This window comes from Crocodylus siamensis, chromosome 9, assembly GCF_052110815.1.
Source record: "Crocodylus siamensis isolate JL-2025a chromosome 9, ASM5211081v1, whole genome shotgun sequence".
Classification (NCBI taxonomy): domain Eukaryota; kingdom Metazoa; phylum Chordata; order Crocodylia; family Crocodylidae; genus Crocodylus; species Crocodylus siamensis.
Window position 1 is genome coordinate 8,911,887 of NC_143403.1, and position 16,502 is coordinate 8,928,388.

Sequence of the window (16,502 nt, forward strand, 5' to 3'; positions counted from 1 at the left end):
GCCAGATCCAAAGCTGACTGAGGTCGATGGGAGGCTTTGTATCAGGCCCTCTGTTCATGTTTTCACCACCAGCAAGTGGATTCTGCAGGGACACAGTGGATTATATGTCAAAGACAATGCACAGGTGCAGCTTTTCAGTGAAGGTCCTTCCTGAGCACGATCTGACTCCGGGCTGTCTGCATTCAATGCAGAAAAGGAGCCTACTGCAATCAGAGTGACTCAGGACTATGGAAGCAGAGTGATACAGGATTTACCTGAAACATCCTGGCCCCTTCTTATTCCAGGAGGTCAGACCCCCTAAGGGGCAACAGCTTCTAAGGAAGCTCATTTAAAATTTAAGGCACTTAAAAAAGGGAAAGAAAGCACTGCAGTGTTTTAAATGGCAAGTAGGAACCAAGCAGATCTATACAGTCCAGGGAAAACTTCCTTGGGTATATTGAAAATAAAAGTAGGCAAACAGGAAGAAATGCTAAGGTATGGGTAAACTGACTGTAATTGGGGTGCCACACACATGCAGGTGAGGGTAGAGGTCCAGATCATTCCCACAAACTCCCTGCGGGACGTGTCTCAGAAGGAAGATGTCCCTAAATCTTTTGTCAGAGGTAGCACAGGCTTCCTCCAAAGCTAGCAGAGATCCACAGGCCTACGTAGCTACATCATGATTGTAGCTCCTGGTGTTCTCTGCCCCATTTGGCAGCACAGATCCTGGAGAGCACCAGGGCTTTCCTGAGTGTAAAGAGACGGAGCTCTTCATCTCTGTGATGGTTTCGTCTTGTCCATTCCCTTCTCCAGCCTCCAGTATTAACTGGATTACCAAGGGAGGCACTGTGTGGAAGGAGGGTAACCTCTGTGGGACCAACTGAGCCCTCTTTCTGCATGGGTGAAGTAAGGATATCTGCATATAGAAAGTTCTCTCCGTGTGCAGGACATGGTTTGGTTCAAGGAGACTTCTGAAGACTGTGGGTGGAAAGGGAGAGTTACAGCCTGTTTGTGGGTCATAATCACATCCTGTATAATTGGGGGCCTGCAGTCCATGCAACTAGTGAGTATTTTTGACAGCCGAGGGCCTGACTCAAAATTTAGCTGCAGATATTCTTGAAGAAGCGTTTATTCACACAACGAACGGCCGAGCCATTCCCATTTAGTTTTAGCTTCTGCTAAGACCTTCACTTCCTTTCAGGAAAGTCAACTTCTGTTATTTCACTTGGCAACTCCCTCCTTGGCTTCAGTCAGACGGAGTCCAATGAAAAACAGAAATCCATTGAAGAGACGCATCCCCACAAACCAGGACTTTAACAAATTTTTCTGGTGGAAAACTAAACTTCCACAAGACAATTTGAACAAGGAAGGTTGCACAGGGAGGGCTCTTCTCAGCTGGATCTCCCGATGCAGTAGTTACCTAAGGCCATGCAAAAGCAGTTCCCATTTTCTTCTCTTGTCCTTTAGGTGTCTGCCTCACCTTTTGCCAGGTGACATTGTAGTCTCGCCTCTTTCATATGTATCGGTGCACATGTGCTGCAATGCCAACAGTCTGACCCTGCAGCAATAAAAAAGGCCGTGTTGGGGGAAACATGGAAAACAGAACAATTGTGTAGAACCGAATGTTTTGGCCAAGAAATGAACCCAAGGAAATTCAGATGCAGCGTCTGTTTAGCGCAAACCTGTAGTACAAAAGGTCACAGATACAGATGCTGCAGGAGTCTGTTTCTGTTCTGCTTAGTGCCACGCAAAATGCACACCCCTCTGTATCTCTCTGCACACTTCTTGCTTTCATGGCTAGCTGTATGGCAAGAGGAAAACCATGTAAACGCCTTTGGGGATTACTGCTGCCCACCTGCATGCTCTGCATAGCTTATTTTTTTGTTTTTTGTTTTTTTCTTTTAGGGCCTGATGCACCTCTTGCTGAATTCAAAGGGGAAGCTTCCTTCAACTTCAGTTTGAGCGGGCCCTTAATATATACATACCGGTGGCATGTATATGCACCCTATGAATGCTGTTAACATTGGACCTGATCCTGCCATGGGACAGGTGTTGTCCATTGGAAGGGGCTCAGTGCTAGGCAAAATGGAAACATTTTGTGTAATGAAGCCTGCAGATGGCATATGCAAAAATAATGTAGGATTCAGCTCCTTTGCAGGGTTGAGTGCCTTCCCCACACTGGGAAGGAGGGTGTTTATGAAGTAGCCAAGGGTATATATAGCAGCAGCAAACAGCTGAGGTGTTCCAGATGTGTGCAGAGGCTTTTATTTAAAGGGCACCACCTCGCCCATCGGTTGCTCAGGACTGGCAGTGAGCTCCAGCTGAGCAGAGAAGCAGTGCCCTTTGAAATCAAAGCCTCAACAAATGCACGAGTGGCTCATGCTTAATTCAGCAGCCAGCCGGGCATTACACAGGGTGCAAAGCCCTGGATAGACCAGGCCTGGGTCCGTCCCACTGTGCTGGTGGGGCAATGCCAAGATTGTCCAGTTTATCCAGAGGAGACAATTGGTGCCTGTAAAACACGTTCGCACTTTTTGAGAGTCTCTCATTGCATTTATCGGGTGCCTCAACGCACCCCAGCGAAGCAGAGAAAGAACGCATGGACATTTCACCCACCGGTGGAAAGAAGCAGCAGTGTAACAGCCGAGCCCAGCATCATCCAGAGCTCAGGGCACCATAGGAAGTGCGTAATACACCGGTATCTTGTTGAGGTTGCAGGGGGTGAAATTCAAGCTAGGCAGAGTTTAATTACCACAGCTCAAATCTGGTCAAAACATCTAGCTTGGCAGCCTTCCCCTTATTAAATTTCCCATGGAAGCTGTAGCTTCCTCTGCTGTTCTTTCTGTTCAAAAGATGACTCATCTGGCACTGTTCTTCCTAATGCCACGCTGGCATTTTGGCTTAGTGCTCCCTCAGTGGATGAACACTCGCTGTAGACTGGCTATGGAAGATATCTTCCTTCATGCAGCACCCCTTACAGAAGTCTCATTTGGGTACTGATTTGGTTCAGTTGACTCTGGTAAGCCTTGCAGTGTCACACACACAAGTCGGGACCCACCACAATTCAGGAGGAAAGCTTTGCTTCGGTAGCAGATGGCTGCCGTTAGCAGTGTGACATTGGTAGCAGTCGCACCGTTATGCTAGAGGGTTTCGGGTCCCACTGCTTTAAGGGGATTTGGGATTATACTGCTGCTGACACCACAATGCAGCATGGAGGAGGAGGATTCGGTGCGAGAGCTGCTGCCATGTGGAGGAGTCGTTAAAGCGGTGTCTGTTCAGGTGGATGCTAAAGTTCCCATTGCATTTTAGGGTAACAGTCCCTTCAAACATATGCTAGGGTCTAAAATTGTCCCTAACTTCAATGCAGGATTCAGCTCACAGAGTCCACTCTGTTCCACAGTATATGCTGTTGTTTCCCTAAACAGGCACGTTGGTGCCTGAGATCTTATTCATTAAGGAAAAACTCCTTCCCTTATATCAAGGTCCTAGCTCTGATTTCTTTAGAGCAAAAGGAGTTGTATTACGATAGCTCCCTTCTACTGGTATTTTCTAGGCTGATATGTCATTTTAAAGTAAAAAAATGTGGAGCCCAGAACTGAGGTTTTACTTAGTGTGTGTGAATACCTTATATAAATTCTCTTGAATTTCCTTAAAGGATCACTGTATGCAGTTTATTATAAAACTGTACTTACTGTATTTTATGTCCACTATAATTGGTTGTTTCATCAGATTCAGACTATATTCATGTATAATAGGGACTAGCTCCAGACAGAAAAGATGAATTGTTAATCAAGGAAGTTTGGGAATTAAGATTTTAAACATACAGTACTAGATATATGTGCGATATTTAGAAGTACATCTAAAAGGACTTATGCAATGTGCTTTAATCAAATCTTGAAAAGCAATTGCCCAATAAATCAAATCTTGAAAAGAAATTGACCAATAAATCAAATCTGGAAGTGAAAGTGACGGATAAATCAACTCTAAAAAAGAAAACAACTAATATATCAAATTCATGATATGTTTATTAAAGTAAAGAATTGCTTTATATATGACTGATTCTGTGTACAGCCATCATGTTAATTAAGTACTTGTGATTCTTCAGTAACAGATAATGTGCTTAGACATGCACACATCTATATATCAGGTAAACACACATCTCTCTTTTTTTTTTTTACACATTCAAACACAGTATGTAATATTTACTTGCCTCTATTGTTATGCCTCTGTGCAGAATCTCACCATTTCAATATCTCTACATTTCCAGAATAGAAGAGCTGCTGATTCCAACTGTTAAAATGTCAATTTTTGTTGTTGGGAAAGTCACCTCTTAAGCATGATGAGCTATGTTTCATTCTGAAAGCTTCCCGCTTTTAGTTTCTGATTCTTATTGTGTACCAGCAACAGCACGAACTTCTTTAGCTAATTCCTAGAATTTTGATAGACAGCTTTGGTCCAAAGCATATTTTCAAGATCAAGACTATAAAAATCTCACTATGGAAAAATCATCATTTGCCTCACTGACTTTGATTTACATCTATGTTACAGAGCCATGAAATTTAAAATAAGATGACCTAAATTGTCCTATAATAATGTGGGCATGGATGTGTAGTCCTGGTGGCATAGCTTCCCTGTCACTGTACCAAATGAAATCTAGTTTTTAGTGCCAATCAGTTCGGCATCGTTAACCCTTTGAGAATGTTATTAGAATTCCCACAAAGCTTTTCATCATGTAACAAATGTTTTCAGACTAAACTTGTCGAGGTCGAAGAATCCAGGCCACTAAGATTTAGGACATTTTTGTCCTCTGCAATAGTATGCATATATTTTCCATTGCACCAAATACAAGTTATTAGCATAGGCTGTAAAAGGCTTGCAGAAATGTAGAATTCAAGTAAAAAATCAATCTGTCTGGAACAGTCCCCAACACAGAAGGAGGAGAAGAAATGTGCCCTCCTCCCTTTTTTTTCTCTCTTGTGCTATGTAGTGAAGAGATTGCTCTGTATCTGAATCAGTCAGGATCCAAAGCATGAAAATTACTTTGCATTTGCTGTGGCGTTATAGTGCTTGATTCTGATTTCTTTTTTCCCTAGTTCATGTTGTTCCTTTTGCCAATAAGTGTATGTTTGAATTGAATTGAAAAGTAGCATATTAAAGAAGTGGTTTTCATAGCTGTTTATGTCTTTCCATCTAAAGAATTGTGAGAAAAGCAATCAGAATTTGGGACCCACACACTAAAGCAAGAGTTATCAGCAAAAGCATCTTGCCATCAGTGCGCTGAATATTTGCATACCTAGTTTGTTTGAATTAGTCTAGACTAAACTAATGTATTTATGGAACCCGTTTCAGCCTGTGGTCAGACATGTAACAAATAATAGCTGGCTTAGTTTATGGGGAAAAAAATATTCACCTGCTCAGCTTTATGTCATTGAGTGTTGTCAAAAGGCAGTATCTATAACGCCGACTTCAATGAGCTAAGGAGAATAGTCAGGGAAGCACTGAGGTCCCAGAGGGGAGGGGAGCCAGGTGTCCAAGGAGAGTGGTCACTCCTTAAGGAGATGATCCTCCAAGCCCAAAGGGAGGTAATCCCAATGAGGATCAAAGGGAGCAGGAGGGTACACAAGCCCCCATGGCTCACCAAAAGCATCTGGGAATGTCTCCTAGCTAAAAGGGAGGCATACGCCCAATGGAAAGGAGGGGACATCACCAGGGATGACTATACTGCAATTGCTCGGGGATGTAGGGGGGCAGTCAGGAAGGCCAAGGCAGAGATGGAACTGGGACTAGCTTCCCGGATTAAGGACAATAAGAAGTCCTTCTTTAAATACATAGGAGGTAAAAAGAAGGTTCCGGGTTATGTGGGGCCCCTGCAGGACACGTTAGGAAATTTGGTCGTCACACCAGATGACAAAGCCAACATGTTTAATGATTTCTTTGCCTCTGTCTTCCTAAGCGGGGACCGGAACAGCCACCCCCCCCGCTGGGCCCCCACTCAGGCCCCAGGGGAGGTGCACCTAGGCCAAGGATTAGTGAGGAACTAGTTAGGGAGCTTCTGGAGGGACTGGACGTATTCAAGTCAGCCAGTCTGGACGATCTCCACCCTAGAGTACTAAAGGAATTGGCTGAGGTCATTGCAGGACCCCGGCATGGCTTTACGAGCACTCATGGTGCTCTGGTGTGGTGCCAGAGGACTGGAAGAGGGCCAACATTGTTCCCATCTTCAAAGAGGGGAAGAAGGAGGACCCGGGAAACTATAGGCCAGTTAGTCTTACCTTGATCCTAGGCAAGCTGTTTGAGAAAATTATCCTGGCACACATCCACGAGGGGCCAGCAGGGGATTTCATGCTTAGGGGCAACCAACACAGGTTCATCATTGCAGGTCCTGTCAAACCAACCTGGTGGCCTTCTATGATCAGATCACCAAATCATTAGATGCAGGGGTAGCAGTGGACATAGTCTTCCTGGACTTTCGGAAGGCCTTCGACACTATCTCTCACCCTGTTCTCATTAAGAAACTGGGGGACTGTGGTGCTGACACCAACACAGTCAATTGGGTCGCCAAGTGGCTGGAGGGCCGCACCCAGAGAGCAGTGGTGGACGCGTCATTTTCAACCTGGAAGGCCGTGGGCAGTGGGGTCCCCCAGGGCTCGGTCCTTGGGCCCGCGCTGTTCAACATCTTCATCAGTGACTTGGATGAGGGGGTAAACAGCACCCTGTTCAAATTTGCTGATGACACTAAGATGTGGGGGGATGTGGGCACGTTAGAAGGGAGGAATAGGCTACAGTTGGACCTAGACAGGTTACAAGGGTGGGCGGATGAGAATAGGATGGGATTCAACACCGACAAGTGCAAGGTGATGCACCTGGGGAGGAACAACCGGCACCATAGCTACAAGCTTGGGAACTCCCTTCTTGTCAGTACAGCGGTGGAAAAGGATCTTGGAGTCATCATTGACTCCAAGATGAACATGGGCCGGCAGTGTGGGGAGGCAGTCAGGAAGGCCAACCGCACCTTGTCATGCATCCACAGATGCATCTCGAGCAGGTCCAAGGAGGTGCTCCTCCCCCTCTATGCAGCACTGGTCACGCCGCAGCGGGAGTACTGCATCCAGCTCTGGGCGCCGCACTTCAGGAGGGATGTGGACAACATGGAGAGGGTCCAGAGGAGGCCACTCACATGATCGGGGGCAGCAGGGCAGGCCCTACGAGGAGAAGCTACAGGACCTGAACCTGTTCAGCCTCCAGAAGAGACGGCTGAGTGGGGATCAAGTGGCCTGTTACAAACTAGTCAGGGGGGACCAGCAGGCATTGGGGGAGTCCCCCGAGCACTGCCAGGAGTGACCAGGAATAACGGTCACAAGCTGGCAGAGGGTAGATTTAGGCTAGACATCAGGAGGCGCTACTTCACGGTCAGGGCGGCTAGGATCAGGAACCAACTTCCAAGAGAAGTGGTGCTGGCTCCAACCCTGGGGTTCTTTAAGAGGAGGCTAGATGTACACCTTGCTGGGGTCATTTGACCCCAGTAATCTTTCCTACCATGGCAGGGGGTCGGACTAGATAATCTATTCAGGTCCCTTCTGACCCTAGAAACTATGAAACTGTGAAACTGTGAAGACTCTGGGGGTGTTTACTCTCGGTCTCTCTGTCTTTCAACATACAGCATCTAGGTGACTTGTGATATTGTGAGTGAGGTTGATGGAGTGAAACGGAAGAGCTTAAAGGCTGCCAAGAAGGGAAGAAAAGTTAAAAACAATAATATTATCACTTTAGGAAATGGGCCTGATACCTGCTGATGGAATTAGCTCTCACTATTGAACATGCTTGCAATGACCGGCCTTTTAAGGTGAAAATAATTGGGTGTCATTCTTAGACTTCTATTTATTAGAACATAAGTAACATGAGACTAATGCCCCTTAAGATGAGCTTAGCTTGAAAAAGGAAAATGTGTAAGAAGTCTGGGTCATTGTCCCAGGTCCCCTTCTAGTAGCTAGTCCAGAGAAAGTATTATATCCTACTATTGTTAGCAGGTAAGAGCATAACTGTTGTTACTCAGATAGATTAGCGTATTTGGTGCTAGAGGACCCAAGTAAAATCTGTGCTGAGGACCCACAATGCACGGTGCACTTGTAATGTTATGTACTCTATGTGATGTAGCTTTCCTGTCTGTCCACATGTCCAGGCCGGGCAGATAATCTATCATGTCCAAGGAAAGGATAGAAATAAATGTGTGTGTCAGAAGAGACTAGTGTACAAGTTACAGGACTGCGAATGGCAATTCGAAAGTACTGTGTTTGTTTCTTGTAGATCCAGAGTAGTGAAAACCAGGCAGTATTACCCAACTTAGATTCAATTTATTTTCACCCTTCTGCACTAATTCATCTTAATCTTGATAAACGTGTTCCCCAGGTATAGGGCTATTTTGAAACGGTGGCACCTATGAAGTGCAGCTCCGTACAGTCTTTCCCTTTTCTTATCCCTAGGGCACAGCCAGTGCTCAAAATATATGTTAAGGGTTTTGTGCTTGTGTGTTTTGCTTTTTTTCTTTTTTTTTTTGCAGTTGGAAGCCAGAAGCCAGCATGTGACTGAGCTTCCTTGTTTTTGGCTCATGCATTGCCAAATATAGGTGCCATGCCCCATATAAAAAACATGTGGAATTACAAACAAGTGAGGTTCCCAAATATATGTGGACATAGCGTCGAAGTCTCAAGTGACATGGGTACATAGGTTGTACTGCACCAGCTGGCGCCTAAAGCCTTTTCAGAGACCATTTGTGATCCTTTCCATCAACAGCTCCTTCCCATTAGATGTTGCCTGTGTAAACATTATTTTAACTCCATCTTGGGGCTGCCGAGCTGATTGAAAATGAATGGTGAAGCAATAGTAGGAGAGGAAATGCAATGGACTTATTGCACGTGTGGATTACTGGCTTTCAGGAGTGATATTCTGCCTTCTTAAAATATTAAGCCAAATGCATTTGCTTTTCATCCCCGGAGACCTGGAATCAAAACCTGTTCAGTTTACAAGTGAACATGAGTCTAGTTCTATCAGTTAAGCTGCTGCTCCAAATCACAAAACCAACATTTAGTTTAGAAAAATTAGCAGGCTGTGCTCCGTAACCCCAGAGTAGCAGAGGACATCTGGAGGCCCTCTCGCCTTTACCTTGGTATTGGTATGCATCGACAGTTTTGGGGGAGGCATACACATCACCTTAGGATTTTCTCTGTCCATTGTTCTTTCATTTGGATGAAGGCTCTCCGTCAGTCCATCTTCCCTGGCTTCCTCTTATGATCATGTGTCTCAGCACTTCCTTGAACATGGGTGCTATCCTGAACCTAGACCTACCATTTCAGATGAAGAAAGCCAGTTCTCAGAAGTGAAGGGTTGTCTAACATTCTTCCCTATAGGATCCTTTTCTGATATATAATGTATTTAACATTTGTATGGAAGTCTGCAATCCTGTGGGAAATCCTCTGTCCCTTCTTGTATAGTCTCTTTCTAATTATTTTCTGAAGTCTTTATTTAACTCAGTCAAACTGAGCCTTTAGAAAAGTAGTACACTTCAAAAAACAAAACCAACACAAAACTAGAATATGCCTAAGAACAAGTGCTTGAAATATATAACTGATCATAATTGAGCCCTTTTTGGCTGATGCAACATCTAAAATATATTTGAAATAATGTACAATATGAAAAAGGCTCTTCTTTGAAGCTCTGAAAATAAAAGCAACATATAAAATATGTTTGTAAATAGGACGAGACCTTGGCAGTCACAACTTGTATGTCAAGTTTTATTTCTCATACAATTTGAAATGGTTTAACTTAAAATTTAATAAAAGAATCTGCCTAGATGCCAGGCAAAAAAGTTCACGAGCTCGAGGGGAAAAAAGCTTTGCTAGGTCTGTTACTGAAATCGGACAGATTTTTTTCTTAAATGATATTAAGACTGAATAGTAAATATTTACTATAAATCCCTGGGTGATATTTGGATGAAAAGGACTATGTAAAAAAATATTACTGCTAGGAAAGCCACCTCTCTTGCTTCAGTACCATAATATATTAGGCATGGGACAGGTGAAGTAAAACGTCACTTGAACCTTTGGAAATGAGCCCAAATGAAACATTTCTGAGGTTTGAAAAACTTTGGTTAACTTTCTTCTTCTTCAGTTTTCGTCTTTGTGCTCCACACAGCATTTCCAACCTGTCTGAAAATACTCAAGGAAATGTCCTAAGGATGAAAAAGAGAAAGCCTATGGAAACAGATCCTTCACTGGTACAAATCTCCATTGACATCAGCTCAGGATGTCACCTATTGAGTAGATGTATGAAACTATTTTATAGGAGAAGCTATTATTCTCTATGACATTTTATGGGAAGGCTCCAGAAAACCAGAGAAATGCCATAAGTCTTTATTAAATTCTTCATAATGTAAGTGTTGCCAGCTCTTGGGATTTTCTTGTAAATCTTGTGATAATAGATGTTTTCCTTAAACGTCCTGGAGACTTTTGATTCAATGAGAATTTCAGCTTCTTTTTTTGTTAACATAATGCATGTTTCTAGCCATTGTGGTTAGAAGAGCGCTGGCTTTCCTAATAGTGCTGTTTTTTTACATAGTCCTTTTCATCCAGCTATCACAGAGGGTCTTATAATAAACACTGATAATTCAGTTTTATTATCTGCCAAGCCAGATTCCTTTAAGAAAAATATGACTTGGGTGCACCAAGAGGCAAATAAAATGAACCCTAAATTCATATTTAAAAGCAATATTTTGATTTTTAAGTCAACCCTTTGATATTTGGAAGAGCTGGCAAGACTGGGAATTTCCATACAGCTCCTCCTGGCCAAAATCAGGTTGTAGTGGAAGGGTTTTTTTCTTTCTTTAGCATGATTGGATGCAGAAACACTGGGACTTTAGCATTTCCCAACTCTCTCCTGATCTAATGATTTGCAGGCCAGACTTTCCTTGCAGCTTTGGGTAAGCATCCAAAGTTTGGGTGATTATTCAATATAAACCTCATGTCTGATTATCCTCTCCCAGACCACACGGTATCTCGGCTCAGATCAATGGAGTGGACTTCCCTGGCCTTGCACACAATAATAGTCTGCATTTGAGGTTGACTCTTATCTGCCCCACTAATTTGCCAGACCTAGGAAAACTCTGCAGTGTTGCAAAGAGGATCCCATTCCCTTTCTGCAGCAGATTCTGGACCTACAGGTAGGGTGGCCACTGATGCATCCCAGAATACAGGACATCCCCTGGGTGAGGGGTGGGCCGCCTTGGCCAATCAGTGGTGAGGGGTGGAGCAGCCGCTGCTGCCTTGACCAATCAGCAAAGAGGGGTGGGGCCACTGGGCCCCTTGGCCAGTCAGAAGCAAGGGGTGGGGCCACCTCCCTCCCTTCCTGCCCCCACCTCCAGCTGGGAACCCTGCTCTTCCTGGCTGTGCACTGCCCTACCTTTTGGCACATGCAATAGAATCATGAGGACAAATGATTGGCATGTATTTCCACCAGTGACCTGAAAATCAGGACTTTTTGCAGTCCGTTCTTCCTTTAGACATGAGCAGGGGACAAAGGGTTTAAAAACAGGCCCAATGGTCCCCCTACCCACACACAAAAAATCATGAAAGACCTGCAGCCCCTTCTTCTTCCCCCTTAGGTAGGAGAGCTTGCCAAAACCACTGCCCCCAAGGCCATCCAAAGGAGTGGAGACTCCTACAAAGCAGATGAGTATGCACATAGGCTGCTGGAGGTTGTTGTTTCCTGGTGTGGTTTTCTGAGCATGCTCAAGAAAGAACTACATTTCCCAAGATGCATAGCAAGGAACCCTTTATTTCAAGCTGCAGGAGGGGGCAATGTAAGAATTTGTTGACCTGCATGGATGGCATGTCCTCTTTTTACCAGCCTTCAATATTTCAGAGCCAGACTGTCCCACCCATGCACACTTTGTTCTCTTCAAGAGGTCAAGGTAGAAGTCCCTCTTCTGCAAACCCTTCTCCTGTGCGCCACTGAGTTGCAAGAACCAGTTTCCCTCTATGCCTCCTGCTACAGGAGGGAACAGGAGTGCCTGTGACTGGAGGCCATTTGAGACTCACCAGGATGGCAGGTATGTAGAACTGACCATAACGGGACAAAACCAGTCTATTCAATTCAGATAGTAAACAATCATTATCAAAATTAGGCTGTAAAATGCAAACTCATTAGGTTCTGTAGTGTGGTCAACTCGATTGATGTTAGTCAAGAACCTTGTGATATTTTGGAGTTTCCTGTAAAGCCTCAGCTCCTGGAGTCATGGTATTTACCCTGAAATCTCAGCTTCCATTGGTAAGTAAGAAAGTAAAATTTTCACCGTTTGGTGAAGGGGTGAAAATACGACCCAGAGAGATCGCAGTGTTGCTGTGTTAATAAATCTTGTGGTGTTTTTGAATACATGTTGTTGGCAATATGAATCTGTCAGTGGCTGTATAATGTGCAGCAGAATCTTAGGTGTTTCATATTCTTATAGTTAGACATGAGGTGCAATGGGTTGTCATGCACTGGCGGTGTGGAGACTGAGAGGCATGCAGTGAAGTTAGACCAGCATAAGACTTGTGAGGGACAGATCACATCCTGAACCTCTGAATTTTAGTCAGTAGGAAATAGAGGGTCTTTGTAAAGTGACTGTGCCTTGTACTGGCCACCCAGGTAACTAAACACTATGGCCTTGCAACAGTGACAGTATCCCAGTATCTATGCCACTCATAAGTTAACTCCTTTTAAAACATGCTATTCTGGTTTAAAAGTTTTCCCCAGAATTTGACATATTTATGTCTTAGTATGCACGAATACTAAGCTGTCCAAATTAAGGGCAACTCTGGATAGTTGCAGTTGTTTCTCAGAAGATCCTAGATAGTTTATCAAATTGTTTGTCAGGCTTCTGCTACAGTCTTAGCTAAGCTTTACCTATGGGTGGGTTTCAGTGATGTTTATAGTATTTTGCTGGAAGGTGTTTTGCAACAGTAAAAAGGGATACCAGGCTTTGGGGGCTGGGAGTTTCATTTGAGATCCTTAAACCCATATTGGTCCATATTTAAAGGGTCTAATGTTTTAAACATCAGATTTAAAGGGTGCTGTGGAAACGTAGCTCCCATGACTGCTCCTCTGAAAACCAGTGCCTAGTACAGCTACTCCGCGCTTAACATCGTAGTTACATTCTTGAAAAATGCCACTTTAAGCGAAACGATGTTAAGCAAATCCAGTTACATCGCAGTAGTTACCTACTAGCAGGTGGCGGCCAAACAACGTTATAACCGAACATTGCGCAACTGTAACGAGCGTGTTCTTTAATAGATCAGCGACATAATAACGAAACTGGGACAACGTTAAGTGAGGAGTACCTGTATAGGTTCCTGTTATTGAACTTTTGGCTCCTAGATAAGAACATTTAGGGTAGGCATTTCAGGACCAGGGGATGGCAGGCTTGACAGCAGCCAGGCTGTTTGCATCACGTGCATGTGTGGGATCAGCTGGTGTTTCCGATCTCAGGGAGGACACTGAACTCATTTTTCTGCGTTCTCGTGACTTGTATTAATCACTTGTTAGGTTGAACAAAGGTCATAGCGCACCCCACCTTCTAACTTCATGTTGAGATAAAGGCAGCAAAGGGGGAAGCCAAATAATCCCTCTGTCTTCTCTAGCAGTTCAGGCTGACAGCTCTATGCCAATCCTAGAACCGTCACCCCAAGAAGAAAAGGCTGATGCCGGCACTTTGGCGGAGGCAGGGGCGACAGAGATGTTCAGCCTTAGTTGGTACTTGCTTGCTCTTGACAAGCTTAGCAAAACAAAACAGCAAAATAAGGTTCCAGCAGCAGGGAGTGAACTGCTGGAATTTCCTTAATATTAACGGAGCTTCAGGCAGCAAGCCTTAACGTGAAGAATTATTTTTAAGTAATAGCTTTTCCCCTACTTTGGAACACAGCAGGAGGACCTTCTTTGCATTGCACAAGGAGACAAGATACCAGAAGCCCTGGTTTTGTAACTGATTACTATTTCAGGCCAACTGCATTGCCTGGAATAACTTGTATTTAAAAAAAGAACAAAATGTTACATCAAAAGATACCTCCTTCTGTTCCTTGGATTTAAAGCGCCACACTAGATAAACCCACAGCCCGGCCAGGAATGGGCTGATGGATTTTTAAGGCTTGCCTGGCCAAATTCTTCTCTCTCTGACACCACTAAGGGCATTTGGCCCTTAGAGGTGACTTAGAGTTGTGGACTTCCCTAAAATCAACAGGAGTTTGGGGCGGGGGTGGGTCTCACTGCCTCGGGAACTTGGGCCCCTCTTGCTGCATTAGCAAACATCCAAATGGAAACTAAGAAACAGGAAGGTGTTGTGGATTTGTATTACTTTAACACAATGGGTTTGTTCAGAGACAGTTTTCAGGCAATAAATGGCTCCTTTGTGTTATATCCCTCCCTATGGTGGCTTTCTGCACTGTATACGTGCATATCATTTTGCCTCTGTATTACTAGGCAGGCAAGACTCTCATTGACTACAGCCTGGGACTCCTCCTCGACTCCCTCCCCTGTATAATTAAAACAAAATTAGCAAAACCAGCAACAAGCATTAGAAAAATGCATTTCCCTTTGTCTTGGTTATGTTCATGTGAGCCCTGGAAGGGACTGCATGGTGCATCTTTTTATGAGCTGCTTCCTGAGAGCCAGGACATTGGCTTGTTATACTGAAGCCGTGTAAGAGGGTGATCTTCATGGGCTATAAAGTAACTGGAAATCACACAGCCCCACCAGCTCTGTGCTGCAGCAGCCGGCTTGCATGCGGGAGCGAGGGATTTATAGCGCAGCCCTTGTATTTTTTAACATATATTTTTTTTACTTTTATTTACACCACAGGCTTTTATTTTTTCCCTTCTTTTTGTCACTCTCTTCTGCTTGTTCCTCATGGGGCATGGATTATTGTACCCGTGACAGATTCCAAAAAACCCCAAAAAGAAAGAGTAAATCTAGGTGGAGAAAGAGACCCACGATTGGGTGAAATTTGAACTTCGACATGTGTACATAGCCCTTCCAAACAGCGCGTATTACCTTCAACATTTGCAAACAAGTAATAGGCATCAGTTTTTAGGGCTGGTGGAAAGGGGATGGGCGGATTGGGGGGGGGGAGTATATTTCTTGTTATCAGGCTCTTCAAGTCATTTTCCATATGAGCCTTTGTAAAAGCCCAATCTCTCTCTCACATTTAAATAAGTATAATCTGGAAAGGAGTCCTGAGTTGCGGCTTTTCAAAGCAGTGGGGTGTAGTTCCATTTTATTAGCTGTCATTGAAGATCTGGTGCAGTCATGTCTAAGGCTGTAAATTCCTAGATGCTGTCAAGCCAAACTAGTTGCAAGTGATGATGGGTGCCTGCCTTCCCTACAACTTCTTTGAAAAGCAAAGTCTTCTGACTCCAAGGAAGAATATCACAGGCGGGATCTAGTCCCTGCATCCTGGTGGGTGGCATCTAGCTAGCTAGCTCAGGTATTTATAGGGCAACCACGGCCAGCATGACAATATTTGCTGCATTGCTTCATGTCAGATCCAAAGGGAAGATGCAGACATAGCCTTAATAATTAAGAAGCTGTTATTGCACATTGTCTCTCACTAGATCCCTTTCATTTAGGGATGGCACTATCTTGTGCATTATCAGTTTGGGATCATTATTACCCCTGCCAGTTTAAGCCACTCGACCATTAGCCACAGGAATGGGTTAATCACACTGAGGTCAGGAGGAGGACATTACATATAATCAGCAACTCTTAATCTTAAGAGAACAATCCTCATTTTGCCTGAATGTGTTTGCTGACCAAAGCATGATACAAGCTGGGATTCAACACAGTAAGAGCTATCTCCCAGGCCTTTGCGGGGGGGGGGGGGGGGGGGGGCGGTGTTTTTTAGGACTAAAAGAAAAACACAAAGAAATGTGAATGTTGGAACTCTTCCTCTTCTGGTTTTATTAATGCAGAGTCTAGAAACAACTACACCTGACCAGTGCTTGTACATGTTAACTATCAGCTAACATAATCTGAAGCCCTTGGAAAACAGGTTGTAGCACAGATGTAATGCACTGAAGGAAGACAGTAATTTTTTTCCTGTAGATGGGAAATGCATATGTTGCCTCACTCACTTGTCATTACTGAAACTATAGGTAGGGACAAAAATAGAAACTACTGACAGCTTGATTTCCTCATGCTGGCACCGTGCTACAGTGGAGCTCTACAAGACCCTATAAATATGCAAGCAAAGTGAAATCCTACACAAGTGGTATCATACGGCTATAGGAGTGAACAGAATTAGCTTTATTACAGCCAAACAATATGGCGAGAGTCTGCTTTTCAGAAGTTCCTCAGTTCGCAAACAATGTAAAATGTGAACCAAAGGCAGCTAATCTGGCTGGTAAACCGGGAACCGGTCCAAAATATAGCGTTGGAAATGACTAGAAAAAGCTGCCCACTGCAGCCCTCATGCTGCATCCCTTTCTGCCTTTTTAGACAGA

General features: G+C 44.1%; 1 protein-coding gene across 4 annotated transcripts in view; it reads left to right on the forward strand.

Moving 5' to 3' along the window:
- The window catches only part of MAF (MAF bZIP transcription factor), a 237,877-nt gene that overhangs the window by 30,916 nt on the left and 190,459 nt on the right, over positions 1-16,502 (forward strand). Inside the window, exon 3 of one of the 4 annotated variants that reach the window (XM_090063752.1) lies at positions 1,885-5,142. The exons of the other annotated variants lie outside the window; for them this stretch is intronic. The gene's annotated coding sequence lies outside the window, so the exon portion shown is untranslated. Of the gene's footprint in view, positions 1-1,884; positions 5,143-16,502 lie in introns of those variants that run through there. 4 annotated transcript variants of the gene reach the window in all.